This window comes from Triticum urartu, chromosome 6, assembly GCF_003073215.2.
Source record: "Triticum urartu cultivar G1812 chromosome 6, Tu2.1, whole genome shotgun sequence".
NCBI lineage: Eukaryota > Viridiplantae > Streptophyta > Magnoliopsida > Poales > Poaceae > Triticum > Triticum urartu.
The window spans coordinates 332,101,638-332,127,433 of NC_053027.1; positions in this window are offsets into that span (position 1 = coordinate 332,101,638).

Sequence of the window (25,796 nt, forward strand, 5' to 3'; positions counted from 1 at the left end):
AAAGAATTCCTTTTTAGTAGTAGCATAATTTCTCTGGGCATTGTCTAGAGTTTTACTAGCATATTGAATAACATTTAATTTTTTATCAACTCTTTGTCCTAGAAAAGCACCTACAGCATAATCACTAGCATCACACATGATTTCAAATGGTAAAATTCCAATCAGGTGGCAGAACAATAGGTGCATAAATCAAGGCTTTCTTAAGTATTTCAAATGCTTCTACACAATCATCATTAAAGACAAAAGGAATATCTTTTTGTAATAGGTTCATCGGAGGCCGGGAAATTTTTGAGAAGTCCTTAATGAACCTCCTATAAAAGCCGACATGGCCAAGGAAACTTCTTATACCTTTGATGTCCTTGGGACACAGCATCTTTTCAATAGCATCAACTTTAGCTTTGTCAACTTCAATACCTCTTTCAGAAATTTTATGCCCCAAGACAATACCTTCATTAACCATAAAAGTGGAACTTCTCCCAATTCAAGACAAGGTTAGTTTCTTCACATCTCTGCAAAACTCGATCAAGGTTGCTCAAGCAATCATCAAAAGAGAATCCATAAACAGAGAATTCATCCATGAAAACTTCACAAATCTTTTCACAAAAGTCATAGAATATAGCCATCATGCATCTTTGAAAGGTAGCAGGTGCATTACATAAACCAAAAGGCATACTTCTATAAGCAAAGGTACCGCAAGGGCAAGTAAAAGTAGTCTTTTCTTGATCATCAGTTGACACCGGTATTTGAGAGAAACCAGAGTAACCATGTAGAAAGCAAAAATGTGTATGTTTTGATAATCTTTCTAGCATTTGATCAATGAAAGGAAAAGGGTAATGATCTTTTTAGTAGCTTTATTTAATTTGCGGAAATCAATCACCATCCTATAACCTGTAATAATTCTTTGCAGAATCTATTCATCTTATCTTTAGGAACGACAGTAAAACCTCCCTTCTTAGGGACACAATGGACAGGGCTTACCCACTGACTATCAGCAACGGGATAAAATATACCTGCTTCAAGGAGCTTTAATATTTCCTTTCTTACCACTTCTTTCATCTTAGGATTTAGCCGTCGTTGGTGATCAATAACTGGTTTGGCATCTTCTCCAAATTTATTTGGTGTTGACATAGAGTGGGACTAATGCCCTTAAGATCATCAAGAGTATATCCAATAGCAGCACGGTGCTTCTTCAGAGTTTTCAATAATTTCTCTTCTTCATGCTCTGAAAGGTTAGCATTAATAATAACAGGATATATCTTCTTTTCACCAAGATAAGCATATTTAAGAGTATCAGACAATGGTTTAAGCTCAAACACGGGATCACCCTTGGGTGGAGGAGGATCCCCTAGGATTTCAACAGGAAAGTTGTGTTTTAAAATAGGTGCCTGTTTAAAGAATACTTCATCTATTTCCCTTCTTTCATTCATAAACATATCGTTTTCATGGTCTAGCAAATATTGTTCTAAAGGATCAGTAGGAGGCACGGCAATATAAGCAAGACCAATAATTTCATCTTTACTAGGCAATTCTTTATCATGGGGTTGTCTACAAAATTTAGCAAAATTAAACTCATGAGACATATCACCTAAACTAACAGAAACAATATCTTTATTGTAGTATATCTTAGAATTAACAGTATTCAAGAAGGGTCTACCAAATATAATGGGACAAAAGTCATCTTGTGGGGAACCAAGATCAAAATAATCAGCAGGATATTTAACTTTCCCACACAAGACTTCAACATCTCTAACAATCCCAATTGATGAAATAGTATCTCTATTGGCAAGCTTAATTGTAACATCTATCTCTTCTATCTCAGCAGGTGCAATATCGTGCATAATTTCTTTGTATAAGGAATGTGATATTGCACTTGCACTAGCACCCATATCACATAAACCATGATAGCAATGATCTCCTATTCTAACAGAAATAACAGGCATGCCTACAACAGGTCTATGTTTATTTTTAGCATCAGCTCTAGCAATTCTAGCAGCTTCATTGCATAAGTAAATAACATGCCCATCAATATTATCGGCCAAGAGATCTTTAACCATAGCAATTTTAGGTTCAACTTTAACTTGCTCAGGGGGTTTGTGTGACATAATATTACTTTTGTTGACTACAGTTGAAGCTTTAGCATGATCCTTTATTCTAACAGGGAAAGGTGGCTTGTCAATATAAGAAGCAGGAACAATAGGAACATCATAAGTGATAGTCTTTTCTTCAACTTTAATAGGTGCAACTACTTTTACTTCAATGGGAGGATTATATTTAAACCACTTCTCCTTAGGGAGATCAACATGAGTAGCAAATGATTCACAAAAAGAAGCTACTATCTCAAAGTCAAGTCCATATTTAGTGCTAAATTCACGAAAAGCATCGGTATCCATAAAAGATTTGACAGAATCAAACTTAGGTGTTATACCTGACTCCTTACCTTCGTCGAGGTCCCAATCTTTAGAGTTGTGTTTAATACTTTCCAATAAATGTCATTTGAATTCAATAGTCTTCATCATAAAAGATCCACTACAAGAAGTATCGAGCATGGAGCGGTTACTGAGAGAAAGCCGAGCATAAATTTTTTGAATGATCATTACTTTTGAGAGCTCATGACTGGGGAATGAATATATCATTGACTTAAACCTACCACAAGCTTGAGCGATGATTTCTCCTTCGCGAGGCGAAAAATTATATATATATAATTACGATCACGATGAACAAGATGCATAGGATAAAACTTCTGATGAAATTCCAATTTCAATCGTTTGTAGTTCCATGAGCCCATATCACCACATAGCTTATACCATGTCAATGCTTCTCCCTTCAAAGATAAAGGGAAGACCTTCTTCTTGATAACATCATCGGGCATACCTGCAAGCTTAAATAATCCACAAACTTCATCCACATAGATTAATTGTAAATCGGGATGCAATGTTCCATCTCCTGCAAAAGGATTAGCTAGCAATTTCTCTATCATACCCGAACGAATTTCAAAGTAAACATTTTCAGTAGGTTCAGTAGGTTGAGGAGCAACTCTTTTCTCTACTGGTCATGGTGAAGATACCCCGAACAAGCCCCTCAAAGGATTATGTTCCATAGTAAATTTCAGCACACTATATAAATTTTTCCTTACCAAATTCCACCTACCAAAGGCGCTTCACTCCCCGGAAACGGTGCCAGAAAATAGTCTTGATGACCCACAAGTGTAAGGAATCTATCGTAGCCTTTTCGATAAGTAAGAGTGTCGAACCCAACGAGGAGCAGAAGGAAATGATAAGCAGTTTTCAGTAAGGTATTCTCTGCAAGCACTGAAATTATCGGTAACAGATAGTTTTGTGATAAGGTAATTTATAAAGTGTAGCAAGTAATAAAACTAAATACTGTGCAACAAGATGGCCCAATCCTTTTTCTATAAAAGGACAAGCCTAGACAAACTCTTATATGAAGGAAAGCGCTCCCGAGGACACATGGGAATTATCGTCAAGGTATTTTTCATCACGTTCATATGATTCACGTTCGGTACTTTGATAATTTGATATGTGGGTGGACCGGTGCTTGGGTACTGTCCTTACTTGGACAAGCATCCCACTTATGATTAACCCCCATTGCAAGCATCCGCAACTAAAACAGAAGTATTAAGGTAAACCTAACCATAGCACGAAACATATGGATCCAAATCAGCCCCTTACGAAGCAACGCATAAACTAGGGTTTAAGCTTCTGTCACTCTAGCAACCCATCATCTCCTTATTACTTCCCCATGCCTCCCTCTAGGCCCAAACAATGGTGAAGTATCATGTAGTCGACGTTAAAATGACACCACTAGAGGGATGACAACATACATCTCATCAAAATATCAAACAAATACCAAATTCACATGACTACTTATAGCAAGATTTCTCCCATGTCCTCAGGAACAAACGTAACTACTCACAAAGCATATTCATGTTCATAATCAGAGGGGTATTAATATGCATAATGGATCTGAACATATGATCTTCCACCAAGTAAACCAACTAGCATCAACTACAAGGAGTAATCAACACTACTAGCAACCCACAGGTGCCAATCTGAGGTTTTGATACAAAGATTGGATACAAGAGATGAACTAGGGTTTGAGATGAGATGGTGCTGATGAAGATGTTGATGGAGATTAACCCCCTCCCGATGAGAGGATCGTTGGTGATGATTTCACCCTCCCGGAGGGAAGTTTCCCTAGCAGAATAGCTCCGCCGGAGCCCTAGATTGGATCCGCCAAGGTTCCACCTCGTGGCGGCGGAGTTTCATCCTGTAAGCTTGCTTATTATTTTTTCCTTGACAAAAGACTGCATATAGCCAAATATGGGCATCAGAGGGCCACCAGGGGGCCCACGAGACAGGGGGCGCGCCCAAGGGGGTAGGGCGTGCCCCCCACCCTCGTGGCCAGGGTGTGGGCCCCCTCTGGTACTTTCTTCACTCAGTATTTTTTCTAATTCCAAAAATGACTTCCGTGAAGTTTCAGGACTTTTGGAGGTGTGGAAAATAGGTCTCTAATATTTGCTCCTTTTCCAGCCCAGAATTCCATCTGCCGGCATTCCCCCTCTTCATGTAAATCTTGTAAAATAAGAGAGAAAACACATAAGTATTGTGACATAATGTGTAATAACAGCCCATAATGCAATAAATATCGATATAAAAGCATGATGCAAAATGGACATATCAGATGCCGATAGAATTTTCAGGTAGGCTATTTAACCGGTGCCGAGCTGGCCCTTTGAGCTTTAGTGGGAGGTATTTGATAGTGTGGAGATCATCTCCGCGGGCCATGTGGATATGGAGAATAAAATCCTCAATCCATACCGTGGGATCAGTTGTGCCATCGTATGATTCGATATTCACGGGTTTGAACCCTTCGTGGAATTCACGGTCCATTACTTCATCGGTGAAGCAGAGAGGGGGTGCAGCGCCTCTATATCGGGCCACGTCGCGACGTAGCTCCGATGGAGTCCGTCTGCGGTTGTCGGCTTGGGTGTGACTAGGTTTGTCATGTCCAAATAGGTAGCCATCATCACGTGTCGAGGAACGTCCTCACAATCCGTAAATGGATCGGGTATATCTTGCTTTGTTGTTCAGGTCATGTCGAAGGTCATATGTATGACCGTGAGCTGATTTACCTCTGCCTTTGTGATGAGGCGGGGCGGGCTGATGTTCGGCTTGAGTTGCCGCTTTGTCCCGTACATGTGATGCTCGGTCAGCCGCATTGCGCGATGGTGGTATGTGTTCCGACGCCTCGTCGTCGAACTGCGGTAGTAATTTGCACTTCGGGTAGCTTTTGGCCGGGCGCTTGAGGCCGTAATCTTCGGCTGCTAGGACGTCGGTCCATTTATCGTTGAGCAGATTTTGGTCAGCTTGAAGCTGCTGTTGCTTCTTATTCAGGCTCCTTGCAGTGGCTATTAGCTGGCGCTTGAAGCGCTCCTGCTCAAGAGGTTCCTCAGGCACGATGAAATCCTCGGTGCCGAGGCTTGCCTCATCCTCAGAGAGCGGAAGATAATTACTATCCTCTGAGTCTTGTTGCGTGGCCTACCTACCAGGGATAACCTGCCCATCCTCCCGTTCATTCCGTTCGATATCTGCGTCGATGGGGTCTTCGTTGTCTTCGGCACCTTTCGGAGTGTTATCTTCTCCTGTGCCAGTGTTGATATTTTTACTGCGGCGTGACCTAGAGCGGCGCCGCTGACGGCGGCGTTTCGATTGTATCTCAGGAGGTTTATCCTCGATTTGGTCTTCTTTGTCATCGCCGCTATTCTCCTTTGGTGCATCTACCATGTACACATTGTACGAGTATGTGGCCGGCCAGCGTCCGGTGAACGGCGGGTCCTGGGCCTCTTCTTCTTCGGCATCGTTGTCCATATCGTTGATGTCATCGGAGCCGCAATCGAGCATGTCGGTTAAGTCTTTGATAGTCACTATAAAGTGGGTGGCGGGTGGGGATCGAAATTCCCTATCATCAGCTTCTAGTTCGAATCGGATATAGTTCGGCTGTGAGTCCGCCGCCAAGGATAGGTTCTTTAATGAGCTTAGCATGTCGCCCAAGGGGGAGTGCTGGAGGATGTCTCAGGTGCTGAACTCGAAGATCGATGACCGATCAAGTTCGTCATCCATGGACTCACATGGTTCGGAACTTACACCCGGAGATGAGTCCGGAGTTCCGGTGACAAAAATATTGTGTGAGTTTAAGTCCATGTGCGGCTCCAACACCGGGGAATCTGTGGACTCTGTGGTGGGGTTGAGCCTCCAATCCTTGGATGCCGTAGTGCGCTCTGGATCTAAGGCCGGAGTGGTCACAGGAGCTATCTCCTGGATGTGGTCTGACGATAGACTTAGGTCATGCTCGTCAAGGTGACCAGGAGCGTTTTTTGTGGTCTCGAATCCGGCGAAGATCAAATCTCCAAGGATGTCCGCAAGGTGGTTCATACTCCCAAATCTGACCTGATGGCTAGGGGCGTAGCTATCGATCTGCTCTAGATGGCCAAACGAGTTGGCCCGCAGTGCGAAGCCGCCGAAGACGAAAATCTGTCCGGGGAGGAAGGTTTCTCCTTGGACAGCGTCATTGTTGACGATTGAAGGGGCCATTGAACCTTTTGAGGACGGAACAGTGGAACTCTCAATGAAAGCACCAATGTTAGTGTCAAAACCGGCGGATCTCGAGTAAGGGGTTCCGAACTATGCGTCTAAGTTCGATGGTAGCAGGAGACAGGGGGCACGATGTTCACCCAGGTTCGGGCCCTCTCTATGGAGGTAATACCCTACATCCTGCTTGATTGATATTGATGAGTATGAGTATTACAAGAGTTGATCTACCAGGAGATCGTAATGGCTAAACCCTAGAGGTCTAGCTGGTATGGCTATGGTAATGAATATCTGTCCTTTCCGGACTAAGTCCTCCGGTTTATATAAGCACCGGGAGGATCTAGGGTTACACCAGGTCGGTTACAAAGAAAAGAATCTACATATTTTGTCACCAAGCTTGCCTCCCACGCCAAGGAGAGTCCCATCCGGACAAGGGTGCAGTCTTCGGTCTTCGTATCTTAACAGCCCATCAGTCCAGCCCATGGCTAGCTGGCCGGACGCCCGAGGACCCCTTAGTCCAGGACTCCCTCAGTGATTACCTAGGTCAAGGCGCCCCGGCAGAGCCTCCGGGACTCGTTGGCTGGATAAGTTGCCCGATTGGAGCGGAGCAGCTCCAGGGCTCCAAGAACGCCCTCGAAGAACAGGGTCAGTTTGGCGTTGGGACTCACGTTCGGTTTCGGGAGGTACCTCACATTCAGCATCCCCATGGCAGCCAGCTTCGTGGTGATCCTACCGGTAACGTCGGCGAGGCGGCTGACCCAACGGTTTATACTCTCCGCGTACTCCTTGTGTTCGGTGGCATCATTCCTCCGCAGCTGCCTCTCCTCCTCCAGGCCCTTGGTCAGGGTCTCTTCCCGGGCCCTCACCTCCTAAAACGTCCCCTCAAGGCCCCCCAGCTTCAGCTTCAGGTCATTGATGGAGTCGTTGGCCTTGGAGAGCAGCTCGGCCTTGACAAGGACTGTGGCATACGCGTCCACCAAAGCGCCATTGGCCACGTCCTTCTCCTCCGTCAACTCCAGGACCCGTTTCTTCATCCCATCCCGCTCCACCTCTAGCTCCTTCACCTTGCTGGCATGGACCAGGTCTTGAGCATTGAGTGCCTCCTTGTGCCTCTGCCCCAACTCCTGGTCCGCTGCGCGACGAGCTTATCGACCTCCTCATCCTTGCCGTGGAGTGTGGCGGCGAGCACCTTCTCATGAGCGGCAAGGTCCTCCTCCTAGGAGTTCAGCACAGCCTGGTGCTGGTGCTGAGCGGCCTCATCCTTGGCGGCCTGTTCCTTCGGCGCCTCCTGGGCTTTCTCGACATCAGCCTGCTTCAGGATGAGCTCCTGTCTGTGCTCAGCAAGCAGATCCTGGGCAACCTTCAGCTCTTTGTGGGCCAAGCGAAACCAGGCCTGCGTTTCGGCGACGCGCTCCCCCAAATCTGTCTCCGCCTTGTCCACTGCCGCCATCCTGGATTTTTCCTTGTCCAGACGGGCACGATGGAGCACCTAGAGCTTCTGGAAGTTGACGCCCATGGCCCGAAGGAGCTGCTCCTGTTGGGAACTGCCACCATCGGCACTCGGTTCGTCAGCAACCTCAAGCCCGGTGGCGGCGAGCGCCTCATCGTCGAATACCTCCCCCTTGATTGGCGCCCTAGTGCTCACCGTTCCAGGGAGGTGGATGAACAGGTCATCTGCCACCCTCAAGTACTTGCCCGAGCCAGAGGCAGCAGAGGAGGAAGGTTGGTCGTCAACCACCCCCTCCTCGGCAGCGGCTTTACTAGCCCCTCCGGCAGGCCCCTTGCTGGCCTCCTCGGCATCGGCCTTGCCGGCCTCCCCGGCAGGCCACTTGGCGGCATCCTCAGTGGCGGTCTTGGCGGCCTCCTTGGCGGCGATCTTGTCGGCCTCAGCCTCGGCGTCCCTGGCGACCTCCTCGGTGACGGTTGATACGTCTCCAACGTATCTATAATTTTTGATTGTTCCATGCTATTGTATATTCTGTTTTGGATGTTAATGGGCTTTATTTTACACTTTTATATTATTTTTGGGACTAACCTATTAACCCAAGGCCCAGTGCAAATTGCTGTTTTTGTTGCCTATTTCAGTGTTTCGCAGAAAAGGAATATTAAACGGAATCCAAACGGAATGAAACCTTCGGGAGAGTTATTTTTGGAACAAACGTGATCAAGGGGACTTGGAGTGGACGTCAAGAAAGAATCGAGGAGGCCACGAGGCAGGGGGCGCGCCTACCCACCCGGGAGCACCCTCCACCCTCGTGGGCCCCTCGTTGCTCCACCAACCTACTTCTTCCTCCTATATATAGTCATATAACCCGAAAACATCCAGGAGCACCACGAAACCCTATTTCCACTGCCGCAACCTTTTTTACCCAAGAGATCCCATCTTGGGGCCTTTTTCGGAGCTCCGCCGGAGGGGGCATCGGTCACGGAGATCCTCTACATCAACTCCATGGCCTCTCCGGTGATGTGTGAGTAGTTTACTTCAAACCTTCGGGTCCATAGCTAGTAGCTAGATGGCTTCTTCTCTCTCTTTGGATCTCAATACAATGTTCTCTTCGATCTTCTTGGAGATCTATTCGATGTAACTCGTTTTGCGGTGTGTTTATCGAGATCTGATGAATTGTGGGTTTATGATCAAGTCTATCTATGAACAATATTTGAATCTTCTCTGAATTCTTTTATGCATGATTGGTTATCTTTGCAAGTATCTTCGAATTATCAGTTTGCTTTGTCCTACTAGATTGATCTTTCTTGCAATGGGAGAAGTGCTTAGCTTTGGGTTCAATCTTGTAGTGTCCTTTCCCTGTGACAGGAGGGGCAGCAAGGAACGTATTGTATTGTTGCCATCGAGGATAAAAGGATGGGGTTTATATCATATTGCTTGAGTTTATCCCTCTACATCATGTCATCTTACCTAATGCGTTACTCTGTTCTTATGAACTTAATACCCAAATGCATGTTGGATAGCGGTCGATGTGTGGAGTAATAGTAGTAGATGCAGGCATGAGTCGGTCTACTTGTCACGGATGTGATGCTTATATTCATGATCATGCCTAGATATTCTCATAACTATGCTCAATTCTATCAATTGCTCGACAGTGAGTGGTTCACCCACCGTAATACTTATGTTATCTTGAGAGAAGCCACTAGCGAAACCTATGGCTCCCGGGTCTATTCTCCATCATATAAGTTTCCAATATATATTACTTTGCAATTTTTACTTTCAATCTATATTATAAAAATACCAAAAATATTTATCTTATCATTATCATATCTATCAGATCTCACTCTCGTAAGTGCCAGTGAAGGGATTGACAACCCCTTTATCGCGTTGGTTGCGAGGTTCTTATTTGTTTGTGTAGGTACGAGGGACTGGCGTGTGGTCTCCTACTAGATTGATACCTTGGTTCTCAAAAACAGAGGGAAATACTTACGCTACTTTGCTGCATCACCCTTTCCTCTTCAAGGGAAAACCAATGCAGTGCTCAAGAGGTAGCAAGAAGGATTTCTGGCGCCGTTGTCGGGGAGTCTACACACAAGTCAGGACATACCAAGTACCCATCACAAACTCTTATCCCTCACATTACATTATTTTGCATTTGCCTATCGTTTTCCTCTCCCCCACTTCACCCTTGCCATTTTATTCGCCCTTTTTCTGTTCGTCTTTCCGTTTGCTTTGATGTCTTACTTGGCTCGTTTGCTCATTTGGTTGGAATAGTTGTTTATTTATTTCTAAACAGAGATCTATGGATCCTCATCCGCTTTCTAATCTTTTTAAGAGATCCAATTATGATGAACCAATTGCTAGTGAGTTTTGTGCACTAGATTATCTTTATGAAGTTTTGCTTGAAATTCGTGAATCTGAAAATTGTGATGAAGTACTTTATGGAGTGATTCATGATGGATCTTTGAATAAAAATCATGATTGCAATGATGATAGTATAAATTCTATTAATTTCAATTGTGATTATAATATGCAAAACCCTAAGCTTAGGGATGCTAGTTTTTCTGTGTCCACTGCTTGTTGCACTGATCATGATTGGGGTGATTCTTCTTCTGACCTTGAAAATTTATTTAAGCCCCATGATGAATATGAGATTGATAATAATGTTAATCCCACTATTTTGGAAGAGTTTCAACTTTGCATACATGTGGATCGTGCTAAGAATATGTTTTGTGATAGCTATATTGTTGGATTTGCTTATGATCCTACATGTAATTATTATGAGAGAGGAAATTATGGTTGTAGAAATTTTCATGTTACTAAATTACCTCTCGTTATCTTGAGATTGCTATTGTTTCTTTCCGCTTCGTTGCATATGCTAGTTCCTTCTTGCCTTGATAATTTGTTTGCCTATAAAATGCCTATGCATAGGAAGTATGTTAGACTTAGATGTGTTTGTCACATGCTTTATGATGCTCCTTTTGTGCTTCAATTCTTGTCTTTCATGTGAGCATCATTAAAATTATCAATGCCTAGCTAAAAGTCTTTAAAGGAAGTCTGTTTTTGCATAAATAATTCATCTATCCTCTGTTTAGATGTGCTTTTATGGTTTTAATTAGTGTTTGTGCCAAGTAGAACCTTTGGGAACTTTAGCGCTCACGACAATTGCTGCCATTTTTTATTGAAGAGCGATATTTAGTTAATTCTTTTTGCATATGATTAATATATAAATTCCTCACGTCCAGTAATTTATTTTAGAATTTTTCTGGTTCCATAAGTAGTCAAAACCTACGGATTACTACAGACTGTTCTGTTTTTGACAGATTCTGTTTTTCGTGTGTTGTTTGCTTATTTTGATGAATCTATGGCTAGTAATAGAGTTTATGAACCATTGAGAAGTTGGAATACAGTAGGTTTAACACCAATATAAATAAATAATGAGTTCATTCTAGTACTTTGAAGTGGTAGTTTGTTTTCTTTTACTAACGGAGCTCATGAGATTTTCTATTTGAGTTTTCTGTTGTGAAGTTTTCAAGTTTTGGGTAAGGATTTAATGGATTATGGAACAAGGAGTGGAAACAGCCTAAGCTTGGGGATGCCCAAGGCACCCCAAGGTAAAATCCAAGGACAACCAAAAGACTAAGCTTGGGGATGCCCCGGAAGGCATCCCCTCTTTTGTCTTCGTCCATCGGTAACTTTACTTGGAGCTATATTTTTATTCACCACATGATATGTGTTTTGCTTGGAGCGTATTGTATGATTTGAGTATTTGATTTTTAGTTTACCACAATCATCCTTGCTGTACACACCTCTTGGGAGAGACACACATAATTTGGAATTTGTTAGAATACTCTATGTGCTTCACTTATATTTTTTTGAGCTAGATAATTTTGCTCTAGTGCTTCACTTATATCTTTTTAGAGCACGGTGGTGGTTCTATTTTATAGAAATAATTGATCTCTCATGCTTCACTTATATTATTTTGAGAGTCCTTTAGAACAGCATGGTAATTTGCTTTGGGTATGAATTTAGTCCTAATATAATAGGCATCCAAGATCGGTATAATAAAAACTATCATGCAAAAAGTGCATTGGATATTATGAGAACTTTGATACTTGATAATTGTTTTGAGAGATGAACATTATGATATTAGAGTCATGCTAGTTGAGTAGTTGTGGATTTGAGAAATACTTGTGTTAAAGTTTGTGATTCCTGTAGCATGCACGTATGGTGAACCATTATGTGATGAAGTCGGTGCATGATTTATTTATTGATTGTCTTCCTTATGAGTGGCGGTCGGGGACGAGTGATGGTCTTTTCCTACCAATCTATCCCCCTAGGAGCATTCGCGTACTACTTTGTTTCAATAACTAATAGGTTTTTTCAATAAGTATGTGAGTTCTTTATGACTAATGTTGAGTCCATGGATTATACGCACTCTCACCCTTCCACCATTGCTAGCCTCTCTAATACCGAGCACCTTTTGCCGGTATCACATGCACCATATATCTTCCTCAAAACAGCAACCATACCAACCTATTATGGCATTTCCATAGCCATTCCGAGATGTATTTCCATGCAACTTTCCACCGTTCTATTATTATGACACGCTTCATCATTGTCATATTTCCTTGCATGATCAAGTAGTTGACATCGTATTTGTGGCAAAGCCACCGTTCATAATTCTTTCATACATGTCACTCTTGATTCATTGCGTACCCCGGTACTCCGCCGGAGGCATTCACATAGAGTCATATTTTGTTCTAAGTATTGAGTTGTAATTCTTCAGTTGTAAGTAAATAAAGTGTGATGATCATCATTATTAGAGAATTGTACCAAGTGAGGAAAGGTTTGATGGAGACTATGATTCCCCCACAAGTCGGGATGAGACTCCAAACAAAAAAAGAAAATAAAAAGAGGCCGTAAAAAAGAGAAAAGGCCCAAATAAAAAAATGAGAGAAAAAAGAGAGAGGGGACAATGTTACTATCCTTTTACCACACTTGTGCTTCAAAGTAGCACCAAGATATTCATGATAGAGAGTATCCTATGTTATCACCTTCATATACTAGTGGGAATTTCACATTATAGAACATGGCTTGTATATTCCAATGATGGGCTTCCTCAAAATGCCCTAGGTCTTCATGAGCAAGCAAGTTGGATGCACACCCACTTAGTTTCTTTCATACACTTATAGCTCTAGTGCATCCATTGCATGGCAATCCCTACTCACTCACATTGATATTTATTAATGGGCATCTCCATAGCCCATTGATAAGCCTAGTTGATGTGAGACTATCTTCTCCTTTTTTTTGTCTTCTCCAAAACCACCATGGCTCATGCTCATCTATTGTGTGAAGATTGAAAAAGTTTGAGAACATCAAAAGTATGAATCAATTGCTTGGCTTGTTATCGGGGTTGTGCATGATTTAAATATTTTGTGTGGTGAAGATAGAGCATAGCCAGACTATATGATTTTGTAGGGATAACTTTCTTTGGCCGTGTCATTTTGAGAAGACATGATTGCTTAGTTAGTATGCTTGAAGTATTACTATTTTATGTCAATATTAAACTTTTATCTTGAATCTTTCGGATCTGAATATTCATGCCACAATAAAGAGATTTACATTGATAATATGCTAGAAAGCATTCCACGTCAAAATTCTGTTTTTATCACTTACCTACTCGAGGACGAGCAGGATTAAGCTTGGGGATGCTGATACGTCTCCAATGTATCTGTAATTTTTGATTGTTACATGCTATTTTATATATTCTGTTTTGGATGTTAATGGGATTTATTTTACACTTTTATATTATTTTTGGGACTAACCTATTAACCCAAGGCCCAGTGCAAATTGCTGTTTTTTTGCCTATTTCAGTGTTTCGTAGAAAAGGAATATCAAACGGAATGAAACCTTCGGGAGAGTTATTTTTGGAACAAACATGATCCAGGGGACTTGGAGTGGACGTCAAGAAACAATCGAGGAGGCCACGAGGGAGGGGGCGCGCCTACCCCCCTTGCTCCACCGACCTACTTCTTCCTCCTATATATATTCATATACCCCGAAAACATCCAGGAGCACCACGAAACCCTATTTCCACCGCCGCAACCTTTTGTACCCAAGAGATCCCATCTTGGGGCCTTTTTCGGAGTTCTGCCGGAGGGGGCATCGGTCACGGAGGTCCTCTACATCAACTCCATGGCCTCTTCGGTGATGTGTGAGTAGTTTACTTCAAACCTTCGGGTCCATAGCTAGTAGCTAGATGGCTTCTTCTCTCTCTTTGGATCTCAATACAATGTTCTCCTTGATCTTCTTCCAGATCTATTCGACGTAACTCTTTTTGCGGTGTGTTTGTCAAGATCTGATGAATTGTGGGTTTATGATCAAGTCTATCTATGAACGATATTTAAATCTTCTCTGAATTCTTTTATGCATGATTGGTTATCTTTGCAAGTCTCTTTGATTTATCAGTTTGGTTTGCCCTACTAGATTGATCTTTCTTGTAATGGGAGAAGTGCTTATCTTTGGGTTTAATCTTGTGGTGCTCGATCCCAGTGACAGAAAGCGAAACGACATGTATTGTATTGTTGCCATCGAGGATAAAAAGATGCAGTTTATATCATAGTGCTTGAGTTTATCCCTCTACATCATGTCATCTTGCCTAATGCGTTACTCTATTCTTATGAACTTAATACTCTAGATGCATGCTGGATAGCGGTCGATGTGTGGAGTAATAGTAGTAGATGCAGGCAGGAGTCGGTCTACTTGTCACGGATGTGATTCCTATATTCCTGATCATGCCTAGATATTCTCCTAACAATGCTCAATTCTATCAATCGCTCGATAGTAATTCGTTCACCGACCGTAATACTTATGCTATCCTGAGAGAAGCCACTAGTGAAACCTATGGCCCCCGGGTCTATTCTCCATCATATAAGTTTCCAATCTATTTTACTTTGCAATTTTTACTTTCAATCTATATCATAAAAATACCAAAAATATTTATCTTATCATTATCATATCTATCAGATATCACTCTCGTAAGTGACCGTGAAGAGATTGACAACCCCTTTATTGTGTTGGTTGCGAGGTTCTTATTTGTTTGTGTGGGTACGAGGGACTTGCGTTTGGCCTCCTACTGGATTGATACCTTGGTTCTCCAAAACTGAGAGAAATACTTATGCTACTTTGCTGCATCACCCTTTCCTCTTCAAGGGAAAACTAACGCAGTGCTCAAGAGGTAGAAACGGTGTCAATGTCCTCCCGGTCCACCGAGGAAGGGTCTGGATACTAAGAAGGGGAATGAGGCAGAGCCAATGTCGAGGTTCGAAAAGAAGAAGAAAGAACAGGGACGGGAAACAAACAACTTACCCACACCGGGCTGGGAAGAAGTGGCGCCCTTCCCGCCAGCATTCATTGCCGGGGCAGAACCCCCGGCACCCAAATTTACCTCCTCCTCCTCCATATGCGTGGGCTCGGTGGTGGATGCCCTTTCCGGGGACGCCCCTCGGGGTGGCGTAGTCAAGGGGGGCATCGTGTTGGGGGTGGCCCTCGGCGGCTCCTCTTGCTGCCGTTCTTCTCCTGCCAACCCGGCAAGGTCAGCATCGAGGATTCACACCCCAATGTTCATCAGTGGAGGAGTGAGTGACGAGGTTACGTTGGGGGCTGGAGCGGGGGCTACGCCGGGGGCTGCTGTCCGGGCTGCTCTCCACCAGCAACAGCGTATGCGAAGTACCCGTCGGGGGCTTGTCGCCCGTCGAAGCCTTGGCTCTCTTCACCACCCTCTCAGCCAGCATCTCCATGTCCCTGTGAAGATAACATCAAATCAAAGGAGGATAACACATGATTAAAGTCAGGAGATGATGTGGGGGCGAAATACTTACTCTACCTCCACTAGCTTCCTCTTCCTCTCCGTGCTAAAAGATCCAAGGTCGAACTCGGCCTCCAAGGTGCTGTCCGAAGGAGAAGGGGAAGGGGATGGGGTCCGACGCCACTTGGACAAGGAGGAAGCAGTCGCTATCCTCTTCGCCACCTCGGCCTTTGCCGCCTTCTTCATTGTCGCGGCCCTCATCACCCTTGTCTCACGCATGAGCTGCTCCTGGGCTGGCTACAGCTGCATGGTCGTGCCGGGCCGGACCGGCTCACCAGAGCTGGCCCATTGCAGGATGCTGTGTCACCCCGCAGCTGGCGGGTCGTGTGCCTCGGTCTCCTCTTCGGACGAATCATCGTCCGGGTCTTCAACAAGGGGGCATCGGCGCCGACGCCGCTGGCCTCCCTGGCAGACTCCGCCCATTGGGAGAGCTCCTTCTCCTCCGCGGCCTCGTCGGCCTCCTCTTCTATGGCGCCAACGCTGCCGGCCTCCCTGGCGAGTGCGGCCTCCACCGCCCTGGCGGTGATATAGTCCAGCTCCGCCTTGGTGGTGTCTTGGATGAGCAGCGGCTCATGAAGGACATAGCTCTCCGACAAAGTGTCGAAGAACTCGTGCACTTGCTCTGCTGACGGCTCGGGACAGGCCGGGTCAAGGCCATGCGCCTTGAAGTCCGGCATCATGGCGATGATGGAAGATTGGCGAGAGTTGTTGCTCAGCGGGACTACTCCCACTGGGAGCCGAAATAGGGCCACCTTGACGGCCTTGCCGGTCTTCGCGGCCCTGCCGGTCCTCTCAGCCCTGCTGTCACTGTTCATGTCAAGCTGAAAGAGACTTTGAAAGAAATGGGCATGCCCCATCACCGTGAAGTTGTGCTCCAGGCCAGGTTAGAGCCTCATGATGTCAGCCGCGTTCCTAAAATCCCAAGCCGGCCTCCCCTTGTTGTGCAGCCGGGCGATTCGGCGCCGGATGAAGTCGGCCCAGATCATCTCGAGGGTGCGCCCAGCCATGGTGAGGTGATGGATCCTGGTGGTGGCGACCACGAGCTTCTCGTCATTGGCATCGAGGTCGCTCCAGTCCTTGCGACGGGTCGGCAGGCTCTGACGAACTCGGCAGAACTCCTGTGTGTCCTTCTACTCGATCCAACACCACCGGCCCCGCTACTCCTCCCACCTCTTCTTCTGGGCGCCCTCCAGATACGTGCCCTTCTCCCGGGTCCTTGGGATCCAGGAGATGCAGCCGGAGATGGCGCCCCCTGGTTGGAGGTGAGGGGAGAAGTAGTGGCGGAAAAGCGCCGTGCTGGGAAGCACTCCGGCAAAGCCCTCACAGAGGTGGGCAAAGAGAGCCATGCACGCCACGGCATTCCGCGTAAGATCCAGACGATGGAAGCAATAGGTGTGCATGACGTCATTGAAGAAGTCAGAGAAAGGGGGGCAGAGCCCGCAGGAGAAAAATTGACGAAGAAGGGGTACCGATTAGGGCCGGCCACGGCGAAATCGGCGGGGACGACGCGCGTGGCAAGGTGACCCGTCTTCCTCCTCCCCCACAGGGGCAAGAAATAGTTCTTGAGGTGGACCGCGTCGACCGTAGAAGGGAAGTAGGCGAGTTGCGTCCGCCGCATCGCCGACTCGCTCTCCGGCGCCTCCTCCCCCCCCCCCCGGCGTCCTTTGCTGCTACCTTGCCCTTGCTGGTTTTGGGTGCTATGGCAGCTGGGAGAGAGCGAAGGATCAAGAGCAATGGGGGCGCAGCGGCGGCGAGCAGAGGCGAGAGCTTCGAATCTTTCGCCTGGGGAAGAAGAAGGTAATGGCGGTTCTGAGATTCGAAAAGGCGCAGGGGGTAAATGAGCAGTGCACCTATGGTTTTTCCTTTTTATGGGGAAGGCGCGGGCCGCCTCTTTACCACAATGTGACGCATGCGTGCAGCAACCGCCCCACGCACGACCCCCACATCACACATTCAACGCGGGTCATGGGGAAGCGCAACGAGCAAGAGAGTTACTACAGTAAAAACTCTGCCGCACGCGCCCGCGCACCATTCTGGGCCTGGCCCAATAACGCCCCGCGCTTATATGTGGCCCAGGACCGGGGGCTCATGTCGTTGTACAAAAGTAGGGTCCCTTTTTGTACCCCTTTACTTGTGCGCGGGCAGTCGCATCCCCACGCCCGTGGCCACACTTGGCAGGGCAGAAGATGGAAAGGTTACCAGAGTCGTGCCCAAGACCAGGAGCATGAAGAACTAAGGGGCGAGGTGAAACTCCCCCGGCAAGGTCCTTGCCAGGCGCGACCTTCATGGCCCCGGCAAGAACCTTGCCAGGGCAGCTTGCCCAACACCAGCAGAGCTGCCACCCTTGAGCCTAAGAGTTCCGACGCCCTCAACCACATTGGAACCAATGCTCGGGAGGCGCCTCCGTGGTGGCATGCAGATATGTGTGAAGACCAAGAACATACAAGACTAGATGAGAATCAGAAGACGAAGATCCTCGACAAGATCCTTCCCGAGGATACCCACGAGACCCCCCTGGCAAGACCCTTGTTGGGGAGGCCCACGACGCCGTGACAAGACCCTTGCCAGGCCCCAGCAAGACCCTTGCCGAAGACTTCCGCGGGGCCACATCCAGGTCCACGCCTGCCAAGACTCTACCACCGTTCCCACACAACTGCTAGCCCACCAACTAGGTGAGCACCTGCGTGGCAACGTGCGGCCTCCAGGCCAACTCAGCAAGCACCTGCGTGGTCGCATGCAGATCTTCGTGAAGACTCTACTATCGCACCAACTCAGCAGCCAACCAGCCAGCGTGGCACTACAGGCCCCGTCATTTTAGGCACGCGTCGAAGCCAGGCGAGGCGGCGACAACTGGGACAAGCTTCCTTGCCATTCCCGATAAAGCAAGAAGGGCACGTCGGTAGTGAATTAAATGCGTTTGTCCTATGGTGCCAGGAGATAGACTCAACTACTATAGAACTTTCCACCTCCTGTGTGCCATTGTGGCGGCCCTTTGAGTATAAAAGGAGGCCCGCGGCGCACTGAGGAAGGTTTCAGACTTTTTGGACACTACAAGCTTTGTACCTAGTCCAAGAATACTAGATAAATATAAACCAGCAGGAATAGGGTATTACGCATCACTTGCGGCCCGAACTAGGATAATCCCCCCGTGTTGATCCCTCAAACCCGCTCTTTCCACAGCCCCGTGCCCGCGAACCGTAGCAAAAGGGATTCTTCATGATCCCGTAGGTGTCGTTTCCCCCGACAATGATGGTGATAGTTTCCCCTCCCGGAGGGATGTTCCCCCGGCAGAACAGCTCCGCCGGAGCCCTAGATTGGTTCCACCAAGGTTCCGCCTCGAGACGGCGGCGCTTCGTCCCAAATGCTTCCTTCTGATTTTTTCCAAGGCAAAAGACACCTTATACCAGAAGATGGTCATCGGGGGCCTACCAGGTGGCCCACGAGGAAGGGGGCGCGCCCCCACCCTCGTGGACGGTGGATGGCTCCCCTCTGGTGCTTTCTTCGCCCAATATTTTTAATATATTCCAAAACCGACTTTCATGGAGTTTCAGGACTTTTGGAGTTATGCAGAATAGGTCTCTAATATTTTCTCCTTTTCCAGCCTAGAATTCCAACTGCCGGCATTCTCCCTCTTCATGTAAACCTTATAAAATAAGAGAGAAAAGGCATAAGTATTGTGACATAATGTGTAATAATAGCCCATAATGCAATAAATATAGATATAAAAGCATGATGCAAAATGGACGTATCAGAGTGTACTCTGATGATATGAATTAATTGCTATTTGTGTGACGTGGCGAGTGTAAGCCAACTCTCTTTATCCCTTTCTTGTTCATTACATGGGATGTTGTGAAGATGACCCTTCTTGCGACAAAACCACTATGCGGTTATGGCTCTAAGTCGTGCGTCGATACGTGGGAGCTATAGCCGCATCATGGGCATTACAAGTTGGTAATGAGAGCTATCCCTGACTTAGGAGCCCCCTGCTTGATCGAATCGCTGACGTTGTTGAGTCTAAAAAAAAGATGTTTTGAGTATTAGGATTATATATACCGAAGAGTAGGATTCTTTTTACTCCTCAGTCCCTTCATCGCTCTGGTGAGGCCTGCTGACATAGATGTTTTGACTTTCCTCTCCTCAAATTTCACGAATTTTTTTAGGATCACGCGGGTATCTTGGAATCGTTCCAATATTCTTGTGATGAGAACATTGTTCTAGGTGCCTCCTGACGTTTAGGGGTTGTGGTAGTGTCCCGGGGAGTTGAGCTTCGAGGTGTCGTCGTCACAATTTTATAGTTGCAGTTCTTGAATACCTGAGTTCGCCGACATCGAAAATCTCTTTTATCCAGTTGTTGGTGAGATAACCTCGACGCCACACAGTACTGGTGCGGGAGTTCGGGTGTATTGCCATAGCTCGGATAACGGATGCTCTTCGAAGGTTGAGGTACACGATTTCCTTAGGTTTCTTGGTTATGTGTTGGCGGATGGATACAGCTGGAGCGTAGGGCTTGTTAGTTGTGTGATATATATTGTGCCTCCTTGTATCCCCAACACCAGATTGCATAACCAGAAGGTTTTGGGAGTTTATAGGTTGGAATTCATGAAGCTATAGTATTTCTTCCCACAGATATTTGGTTTGTGATTGGGTAATCCCTACCACTTATTTGTTCCAGTCATACCTTGTTGTTTCATTCATCAACCTTTTTCTAAGCGGCTTCTCAACTTAATGGACGTGTGATGCTAACTTTGGAATTCATTCATTCATCTCTGTTTGGATGTTTATTCTGAAGACTATATGTTGCAATTTTTGTCCATTGATCCATCTTGTCTATCTATCTATCAAGATTCTAACGGATGTCACCCTCTTCAGGATGGCTCCTGCAACGCGTCTGAATCCAGAACGCAAAGAAGGGAGTCCGGCGAACCCTCCGCCACCACCTCCACCTCCGGAGGCATGGCCAGTTGTGATGGCAGCAACCAATGCCAATGCCCAGGTGCTTTTGCAACTCTTGCAAGAGCGCAACCAAGGTCAAGGCAACCAAGGGAATCCAGGCCAGGGAATTTCAATAGTCAGCCTCAGTTTGCTACCCTCAACCAATTCCTCGCAAATCAGCCTAAGTCTTCCAGCAACTGTTCCGAGGCCACGGACGCCGATGATTGGCTTGTGGACATCAACAAGCATTTTGAATGTAGCAATTTCAGGCATGAGGACTACATCAAGTTTGCTTCTTTTCAACTCAACGACCAAGCTTCTCATTGGTATCAACAATACAAAGATTCCAGAGGAGGTCGAGTGATTACCTGGGATTATTTCTGCCGAGATTTCAAAGGTCATCATATTCCAACAAGTGTTGCCGAGAGCAAGCGTGAGGAGTTCTGCAATCTCAAGCAAGGAAGCATGTCCGTGCACCAATACAACATCCAGTTTCAGAAACTTGCTCGCTTCTCAAGGCAGGATGTTCTTGATGAAAAGAGCGTGATCTATCACTTTAGAGGTGGCCTCAGAGAAGATCTGCAGTTAGCGCTCGTGCTTCTTGAGCCTACTAAGTTCGATCAATTCTATAACATGCCCCTCAAGCAAGAAGGTGCTCAAGTCAAGTGTAAGGCTTCTAAGAAGAGAATCAGGGATGCAGTTCAGTCTTGTTCTTCCTCACAAGCGGCAGCTAAGCAACAGAAGTTCTGGCTTGCTCCTCCTTTGTTTCGTTAGCCCTACCAGTAGAAGAACAAAGGTGGCCATGGATCTTCCCACCCACCTAACCCAGACTATTAGAACAAGTCCCAGACTCAAGCTCCAAGGTCAAGTGCTCCTTATCATTGTCCGTTCTCAGAGGTGACTTGCAACAAGTGTCAGCAGAAAGATCACTATGCAAACAAGTGCTTCAACCAAAGGGGACTTCTGCCTCCTCCTCCTGTGAGATCTTCAAGCAATGCAGTGGTCAAGCATAATCCCAAGTCTGTAAGGGTGAACATGATTAATGCAGCTCAAGTAGAGGATTTTTCAGAAGTGATCATGGGTAATCTTCCAGTTAATGATATTCCTACAAAAGTCTTATTTGATTCTGGTGCATCGCATTCTTTCATGTCATATCCAATTGCATCGAAGCACATTTTTGACACAGAGGCATTACCTAAAGCATTGCAAGTCATTTGTCCGGCTAAGCGTTCGAGCTCTAGCATGTTGGTTCCGAATATCGGTATCAAGATGGGCAACTATAAATTTCTAGCTTCTCCAATTGTTCTTGGTGACTCGGATATTGATCTAATTCTCGACATGGACTAACTTTCTAAGCACAAGGCTTAACTTGATTGTGCTGCCAGGGAGATAAAATTAACACACTCTTCCAAGGATGTGATCATCTATGTCGCTCGGGATGAAACCATTCGATTGTTTTCTCGCAATGAGAACGGAGAGTTAGATGCAATTTCTCAGATTCCAGTTGTTTATGAGTATCAAGACATCTTTCCTGAAGAGCTTCCGGGAATGCCTCCTCACCGGTCAGTTGAATTCATTATCGATCTTGAGGCTGGCACTGAACCCGTTTGCAAGCGTCCATATAAGCTTGGACCAAAGGAGCTGAAGGAATTGAAGAAACAGCTCAATGAACAAGAGCGCCAGGGTTTGATCAGACCGAGTTCAACTCCGTGGGGTTGTGGTGTTCTTTTCCTCCAGAAGAAGGATGGCACGGACCGACTTTGCGTCGATTACCGTCCATTGAACAAGAAGGCAATCAAGAACAAGTATCCACTTCCCAACATCAATGAGCTATTCGAGCAACTTAAAGGCGCAAAGTATTCTCCATGCTTGACCTCCGTATAGGTTATCATTAGATTCACATTCGTGAACAAGATATTCCCAAGACAACATTCAAATAAGTTTTAGTTCTTATGAATATACTGTCATGTCCTTCGGTCTTGCCAATGCTCCTCCAACATTCTCTCGCATGATGAACTTCATCTTCAACTCCTACACAAATGAATTCATCCCGATGTATCTCGATGATATCTTGGTCTTCTCCAAGAATAAGAAGGATCATGCCATGCATTTGAGATTGGTGCTCGACAAGCTCAGAGAGTATCAATTCTATGCAATGTTTTCCAAATGTGAGTTTTGGCTTGATGAAGTTCTTTACCTTGGTCATATCATCTCCGCCAAGGGCATTTCTCTTAATTCGGAAAAGGTTTCTACAATTATGAACTGGGAGCCTCCTCAGAATGTCAAGCAGCTCCACAATTTTCTTGGACTTGCAAGCTATTGCCGATGATTCGCCGAGAATTTCTCAAAGATTGCAAAGCCTCTTTCCAACCTCCTCGAGAAGCATGTTAAGTATGTATGGACTCCTAAGTGTGACATTGCTTTCAACACTCTAAAAGAGAAGCTTGTCTCAGCTCCTCTCTTGACTCCTCCTGATGAATCCAAGCCATTCAAAGTTTTCTGTGATGCCTCATTGCAAGGTCTCGGCGCTGTGTTAATGCAAGAGAAGAAAGTTGTGGCTTATACCTCTCGTCAATTGAAGCCCAATGAAAGGAACTACCCCACTCACGATCTCTTATTGGGAAGGCAAGTGGACATTTTCACCGATCCCAAGAGCCTCAAGTATATCTTCACTCAACCCAACCTCAACCTCAGGCAAACTTGTTGGGTCGAAATGATTCAATAGTACAACCCAAGTATTGAATATACTCCAAGCAAGGCCAATGTGCTTGCAGATGCTTTGAGAAGGAAGGCTTACTGCAACAGCTTAATCCTCAAGCCATTCCAACTGGATCTTTGTCAAGCTTTTCGTAAACTCGACCTCCATGTTGTTCCTTCAGGTTTTCTTGCCAACCTTCAAGTCACTCCTACTTTGGAAGCTCAAATTCGTGAGGCACAACTCCTTGACACCATGGTGAACAAGGTGAAAGACAGTATTGCCAAGGGCTTATCCAAATACAAGTGCTATCACATTGATGACAAAGACACTTTATTCTTCAAGGACCGGATTGTGGTTCCTAAAGGTGATCTAAGGAAGGTCATAATGAACGAAGCGCACAATTATCTCCTATCCATTCATCCAGGTAGTTCGAAGATATAACATGACCTCAAGCAGTCGTATTGGTGGACTCGAATGAAGCGAGATTGCTCAATTCGTGAATGAATGTGATGTCTACCGAAGGGTGAAAGCAGAACACCAACGACCAGCTGGTCTCCTCCAACCTATTGCTATTCCAGAATGGAAGTTTGACTATATTGAAATGGATTTTGTCGCTGGATTTCCTAAGTCCAAGAGTGGGAATGATGCTATTTTCGTTGTCATTGACAAGGTGACAAAAGTGGCTCATTTCCTTCCAATCAAAGAACCTATCACAGCAGCTCAGTTGGCAGAGCTATACACCTCCAGAATTGTCTCCTTGCATGATATTCCGCATTTGATATCTTCGAACCGCGGAAGCACTTTCACTACTAAGCTTTGGGACTCCTTCCAGAAGGCCATGGGAACCAATATTTACTTCAGCCCAACTTTCCATCCTCAAACTACTGACCAAGCCGAGCGAGTCAATCAAATCCTCGAGGATATGATCAGGGCTTGTGTCATCTCTTTCAGTATGAAGTGGGAAGATTGTCTCCCATATGCTGAGTTCTCCTACAACAACAATTTCCAAGCAAGTTCGGGCAAGGCCCCATTTGAAATTCTATATGGCAGAAAGTGTCGTACTCCTCTCAATTGGTCAGAGACTGGTGAACGCAAACTTCTTGGCAACGACTTCAGCACATAAGCTGAAGAAATGTGTAAAGTCATCCGTGAAAATCTCAAAGCAGCACAATCATGTCTACCTCCGCGTCTCTCCAATGAAAGGCACTCGTTGCTTCGGTATCAAAGGGAATCTTTCCCCTAGATACGTGGGTCCTTTCAAGATCATTGGCAAAAGAGGTGACCTCGCCTATCAACTTGAGCTTCCGTCCAATTTCGCAATTGTGCATGATGTGTTTCATGTGTCACAGCTTTGCAAGTGCTTCAAGACCCCGAGTACACTATCAACTTCAAAGAGATTGATCTCCAAGAAGATTTGTCTTATCATGAGCATCCCGTTGCTATTCTTGAAGAAACCGAGCGCAAGACTCGCAACAAGTCAATAAATTCCTAAAAGTGATGTGGTCACACCATTCCGACCAAGAAACCACCTGGGAGCGCGAGGGCCATCTCTGTTCCAAATATCCAGAGTTCTTTCTGTCCTAGATCTCGGGACGAGATCCTCTTGTAGTGGTGGAGTGTTGTAACTTTCCATATCTGTAACTCCGACTATTGCCATTTTCGACTATGTGATATGATATTCCCTTCGTGGTTGGGTTTTTGTCTTCGTTTTGCATTTTTTTTCATGTCATGCATTTCATATCATGTCATCATGTGCATCTCAATTGCATTCGTGTTCGTCTCATGCATCCGGTCATTTTCCCCGTTGTCCGTTTCGTAATCCGACACTCCCACATGCGCCCGTTGCACCCCTCTTATCTTGTTTCATGAGCGGGAGAAAAATGTTCTCGGAATGGGTTGAGATTTTCCGAGTGGCCTTGGTACATCACCGGTAGGCCGCCTGTCAAATTTCGTTCCATTTGGAGGTCGTTTGATGCCCCAACGGTTAACCGAGTAACCGTAAAAGCCCCTCTTTCATTGCAGGCCAACACCCCCGCCAAACAGCCCACTAACCCATCTAAACCCCCTCCATGTTCACCGTCATTGGATCACGATCATGTGGGCGAAAACCGCACCTCATTTGGACACTCCTAGCTCCCTCTACCTATAAATAGACACCCCTTCCAATTCGCAGTCCAAAACCCTAGAATTCATCCTTCCGCACCGCCGGACACGTCCGAGCACTCCGGACAAGCTTCGCTCCAC